The sequence below is a fragment of the Coffea arabica genome, chromosome 6c (assembly GCF_036785885.1).
Source record: "Coffea arabica cultivar ET-39 chromosome 6c, Coffea Arabica ET-39 HiFi, whole genome shotgun sequence".
Taxonomy (NCBI): domain Eukaryota; kingdom Viridiplantae; phylum Streptophyta; class Magnoliopsida; order Gentianales; family Rubiaceae; genus Coffea; species Coffea arabica.
Genome location: NC_092320.1, coordinates 9,370,572 through 9,376,571, shown reverse-complemented (window position 1 = coordinate 9,376,571; position 6,000 = coordinate 9,370,572). Strand labels below are relative to the sequence as shown.

At 37.3% G+C, this 6,000-nt stretch overlaps 1 long non-coding RNA gene across 1 annotated transcript; it reads right to left on the bottom strand.

The window, feature by feature from the left end:
• Nucleotides 1-3,686: 3,686 nt before the first annotated feature.
• On the bottom strand, nt 3,687-4,517 carry LOC140007966 (uncharacterized). Its single transcript, XR_011815393.1, has 2 exons — nt 4,125-4,517; nt 3,687-3,989 (listed from the first exon to the last, which is right to left on the bottom strand). It is a non-coding gene; the product is annotated as an uncharacterized lncRNA (long non-coding RNA).
• Between the last annotated feature and the right edge of the window lie 1,483 nt (nt 4,518-6,000).

The window sequence follows — 6,000 nt, the reverse complement described above, 5'->3', positions numbered from 1 at the left end:
TGTGTCATTCATCCAATCGTGATAGTGTATATACTGGACAGTGTATATAAGATTTACTCTTTATTTTAAAGTATATAAAATTTTAAAAAAATGATTGAGTAATACATTTAGCAGATTAGCGTTGCTGCTTAGAAATGCTCGAGAATCAAATGTGTAGTTTCGTCTCTGGTTAACGTCTTACATAGGGATGGCAATGGGGGCGGGTGCCCGCGGGGGGCTCACGGGGCGGGGGCGGGGGGGAATTTTTTCCCCCCGCTTAGAAACGGGGCGGGGGGCGGGGGTATACTCCCCCGCCCCATCCCCCGCTCCGCCACCGGCAAAAAAAAAAAAAAAAAATATATATATATATATATATATATAAATGACTATATATTATATGTAAGTTAATTAGTTATAAACTTATGATAATGATATTATTAGTTAGATGTATTATATAATGTATATTAGTTTATGTAATATAATTGATATTATCAATTATATGAATAATTATACATGTCTACTAATAGAATTTATTAATTAGTTATACTAAATTTACTAATACATTTATACTAAATTTCTAATTACACTTAATAGAATAACATTTTTTTCTCAAAAAAAAAGCACAAACACAATGATGAATTAGTGATTGCATTTGTACTAAAAGTGAAAATTTGACTATTTTAGTTATATTTATTTCATCATATTGGATTGTATTCAAATAACTTCTGTTTGATTGTTTTTATGAGTTTCAATTGTAAAATTACAATGAATAATAATTTGGTGATGTGTTGATATTTTAGTACTTGATTATTTATTAAAATTTAATTATAATAAAATTTTATTAATCCCGCGGGTGTCCCTGCGGGGGAAGCGGGGCACGGGGGACGGGGCGGGGGACGGGGGGAACTAATAGGCAACGGGGCGGGGGACGGGGGAGGGGTCCCGCCCCAACCCCGCCCCGTTGCCATCCCTAGTCTTACATTACCAAATGGTGCTAATAGGGGTCATGTGAGTGAAAACCGGAAATTGAATAGCTCCCTACAAGTAGAGAAGCTGGAATCAGCTCTCAAACTCGTTTTCTTTCAATTATGTTTGGTGACTATATAATATACATATATATCTCTTTGTTTTTAGTCTAAGCGATAACTAATTCTTGATATCGTTCTTGTGGCAGCAGACGGAAATTTGGGAGGATTTAGATGCACATCGCACGTTCATTGCAGCCCAAAATAGTAAACAATAACAACAAAAAGGAAAAAGGGCAGGTTAGGTTGTGCATAAAAGATAACTAGAAATAACATGAAGAGTATTCTCGTCTTTAACATCAGCTCCTACACCGGACCCATAAGACTTGGAATGAGGTCGTCAGAGGCACATGCGGCTAGTAATTTTATACAGGAATTTTAAGGTTTCGATCTACATTATTATGACGTTTTGCTTAGAACTCTAGTAGAGTTGAAAACTGGGATGCAAGATCCAATGTTCAATCTAGTACTATATGCTTTTTCGATTAAGTACGAAATTACGAGTTTACTACTACTTTTTCACAAGTACGAATGTGATTGTGAACTAAACAACGGCATAAAACAGTTAGCATAATTTTTCGGATTGAAAGACGCTTCTAATGAATTTGACCTGTTAGCCTCGAACAGCGCATACCTGTGCTATAGTGGCGGTGAGGTGAACGGGAGGAAAAACGAGCATATGGTTATTGACTTGTTTCTTTTATCTTCCCACTGAAACTTACTAACTTGAAGGGTGGTAGTCCACAGATATTTCGAAAAGCAATGCAATAAATTCCACATTGCGATACAAAAAAAAAAAAAAAAAAGCAACAAAAGGCAAACTCCTCACTCCAAAAAAAAAAAAAAAAATTCGAGTAAACCTATTTGAATTGCTATTTGCTGAAGTTTTTGTGAAAAAAATATACTATAGTGATTTAATGCGTGCGAGATAAAAAAATAATTGAAAAATATATTTACAAAAAATGAAATATTTGATAATGTACATTATTTACCGGAACTCAGAACCAAGATGAGGAACAAAATCTTCTTAATAGTTTTCACTCGTAAACCCCTTCAATGTTGGAATGGTAACTCGAATGATGAGACTGAGGAGGGTACTTTTAGCTGCGAGTATGGAGAAAAATACTAGGCACTTGGGACCGCTATGTTGTATGATCTAATTCTACTATTGATGGGAAACTACACACTCGTCTAAGTAGTCCAAATATTTGCCGGCAACGATACATTGTACAATCTATTTTATCCTAATTTAAGGAGAAGAGGAGCCTAAAGAGACTTGTGTTAGGGACTAGTGGGTATACAGATCCAACTAGATCAATGGAATGTCACGATACTAACCTTAAATTTTTTTTTTTTTTTTTTTTTGTTACAAATGAGAAGAGGAGCCTAAAGAGGCTTGTGTTAGGGACTAGTGGGTATACGAATCCAACTAGATCAATGGAATGTCATGATACTAACCTTAATTTTTTTTTTTGTTACAAATGAGATTTACACCCTCACCTACACAGCTCAAGGACCCTCCTCCCTGGTGGCCAGGGAGTTTATTTGCCCGTATACCACATATGCATGTTTGAATTGGTTATGGCTCGAGGCAGTGGGGATGGTCAACTAAGACCAGCCACATATTATGGCCAAATTATGGGAGGCAGGGGTTGATCTCTTGACCTCCAGTATCATCATTATGGTGATGACCACCGGACCAAATGACGATACGTGGCAAATCAGAGAGTACGAAGGTGGAATTATAGCTGACGGTGTGCTGATGGGCTGGTGGTGGTGCTGGCTACATTTTTACGAGACATGTGGCAATTGACCACATGTTCACTTATTAGGTAGTACCATTGCAATGCGTTGGTGAACTGTGACCCAGGTATGTATTTGTCTGGTGCAAAGGCATTGGATATCAAGTCCCCTACCTCTAAACCAACTACCATGACAATAACTCGAGGGAATGAGGCATTTCAGTGGCCATGTTTGAGGTTTGATTGAATAGGATAGATGGTTCGTGTTGGAGTTTGAGGCAAGCACAGTTGAAGTTTCAATACACTCACATACACTTGTTGTATTATTTATTAATACAATTTTGTTGTGCACGTGAATTTATTTTTTATTTTTACACTGGCTAAATGAATATTTTTTTTGGGGGGTTTGTCTCTTCATTTTTTGATTGGTTTGAAGAGTTAAATAGAAAGTTACCACGGAAAGAAAGAAAAAAACAATTGGGTTTTGCCTGAATGCTTCGATACGATATATATATAAATATATATATATATATATATTTTTTTTCTGAAACGATAATTGATACGATGTACATAGGTAATTTGTTTGGCAAGAGAATCAAAAAGGCAATAAATGATGATCAGGGACGTTTCATTCATGTGTATTTTTGCACACAATTGGAAATATCAGTCGGTTAACATCCCATTTCGATTTTTCTTTCTGCCTGAAATTCTTGGCCGAATTTGGAAAATTCCCTAGACACCAGTAACTTACTTGCAAGCCTGAAAATGTCTAATCCAGATCGTAGATGTCATTGAATAAAACGATTGCCCAAAACTCTAAATCATTCCACCTTCTGCTACTCACATGACCTTTCAATCCATTAATCCTTTTGTTTTTTTTTTTTTTTGGGTTCGTTTGAGTATATTATTATTATTTCACAATCTAAAGGAAGGAAAGTGATTAGGTACTGGAACTGGTCGAATGATTTGTGTTCGTTTAATATAGTGATCACGACCAACTTATTATTAGATAATATTCAATAGGCAAATTAACTCATTAGCTCACCTGCGCTTGCAATCTCATTAACTCGTACAAAGAATGGGTGATGGGACAAATCTTAGGAATTCAGGTTTCTTGTACATCTTCTTGATTTGTTGACGAATTTAAGAGAAGCAGTTCGGCAGTAAAAGGGTCTCCTGTACATCCCATCCCGGGTGCAACATTTGCTGATCTGAAGCTGGAGTTGTGCTGGCGTCAATAAACCTTCTTATTCAAAAGATAAAAACTCAATCATGGGGGAAAAAAAGAAAGAAAGAAAGAAAGAAAGGAGGGGATCGGATCCATGTCGAGTTGAAGACATATCATCGAAGCAGGAAATGATTATGAATGTGGGCTTACACGTGCAGATTCACGAACGAGTATGACACGATCTATCTTCTGAATCTAGAAAAGCTGGCCGGACTACGACTGCGCACCTTCTGTCTTTTATATACGAGTTATTAATGGGTTGCAAAACCAACTGCACCTTTGTCCTCTGTTAAAAGCCGAGGTTTCTTGCTAATGCTGCACTTGAACTGAAGTATTGGCGATCAAATACTCTGATAGTAGTGTGATCTTATTGCATCGGCATGTAAAAAGGGTCATTTATTGGCTCTGAAGTATTCCAACTGTTCTGAATTTATTACTTCTCTGAAGCAACAATTCATTATCAGGCTCTTGCTGGCCTAGAAACTAAGGTGGAAAATGTACTGCCCACCGACATTTAAATTTAATTTATTTCATTGAAATGGCAAAAACTGCAGCAGCTCAATCACTCTTTTTCCTTTCTTTCATGCCTTTCCCCTTCTCTTTTGTTGCTGTCACAATCGTTCTTATCATGGCTCTCCGGGCCTCTTGCTGATTCGTGTTAATAATGAAGCTGTGCAACAGTAATTGTTGAGGGCCCGAACGTGAAAGACTGAAGCCCTGCACTTTGAGCCCTTATTGATGCAAATGCACATGTCCGAAACTCCGTCGACGTGGTTGCTACGAATCGTCAAGCAAAACTAAGGCCAGTACAATGTGTGTACTGGCATCAGTTGAGGCAAGGTTGCCTCTTGATTCCACATTTACTGTTGCATACCACTTAATTCTCGTACAAGATTTCAAGTCTCTCATGTGCCTTGTCAATTTCTGTTTTCTTTCCAAATTTATATGAGCTTTCTATTGATTTTGAATGTCATCGAACATAAAAATCTATTCAAATTTCACTTGACTAGTTAGGGAACTAAACTTCAACGAGCGCTTCTCAAACCGAGTTCAATTCAAGTATCGAGTAGTTTGATTCATCCTTCAGTCCTGCATGACTATTTTGCTTCGTACTCTGGTCCGTGACTCTTTTCCAACTCGTTCGCCAAAACTCCAACATTTGCTGTAATCAAGTGGCTTCAAATTTTATTATTATTAGTAAAAATAAGCAAATGTGTGTAACTTGAAGCATGTTCCAGTGCTGGTGGCAAATGAGATGGGCAGTAATTTTTCCTCAAAATGGTTCTCCCAACATTCCTACGTTGAGCATCTGACTATAAAAGTGAAATCCATTATCCTGAACCGATTAATGATCTTTTAAGAGTTTGCCGATGAGCAAATTGCTTGAGCCATCAGGTATCTTGGTCATGACATCCTTCCTTGTCTGCCCATATCAGCAAACAGATGAGTAAAAATAAGAAAACGACACCGATTAAAAGCAATGAATTAGATGGTAGCGTGTCTAAGTATTAAGCTAAGTGAGGAGCTAAGCTAAATTAGTACCATCTTATCCGAATTGAACCGCACCTTTCATGTGCCATATATGTTAATCACTTGTGCAATTGTGATTAAGTTTTATTCTGGGTGCTTATTTAGGATAGAATCCTCATGGTGAATGTAACCTTTTCTTGTCAGTGTATTGCAAAATGGTCATCATCATCGCCTAAACCAAGGCTAATTTTATAGCAGTTCACAGTTTCCAGGGATTCAATTGGGTTTGCCTCAGCGTTTCATTTTCAGATGGCCCACACAGCAGTTCACAGTTTCCAGTGATTCAATTGGGTTTGCCTCGGAGTTTCATTTTCAGATGGCCCACATTGCTTTCTTCTTCTTCCCCTTTTTTTTTTTTTTTTTTTCTTTCTTTTCTGGTACATGCTGAAGTGTCTTAAGTTTATGACCTGGGACCAATTACTAGGCCTACTTAATCAATGTCATTTGGACTGTAGTAGATTAAGCAATAAATGGGCTTTGACAAATTTAGATTTTC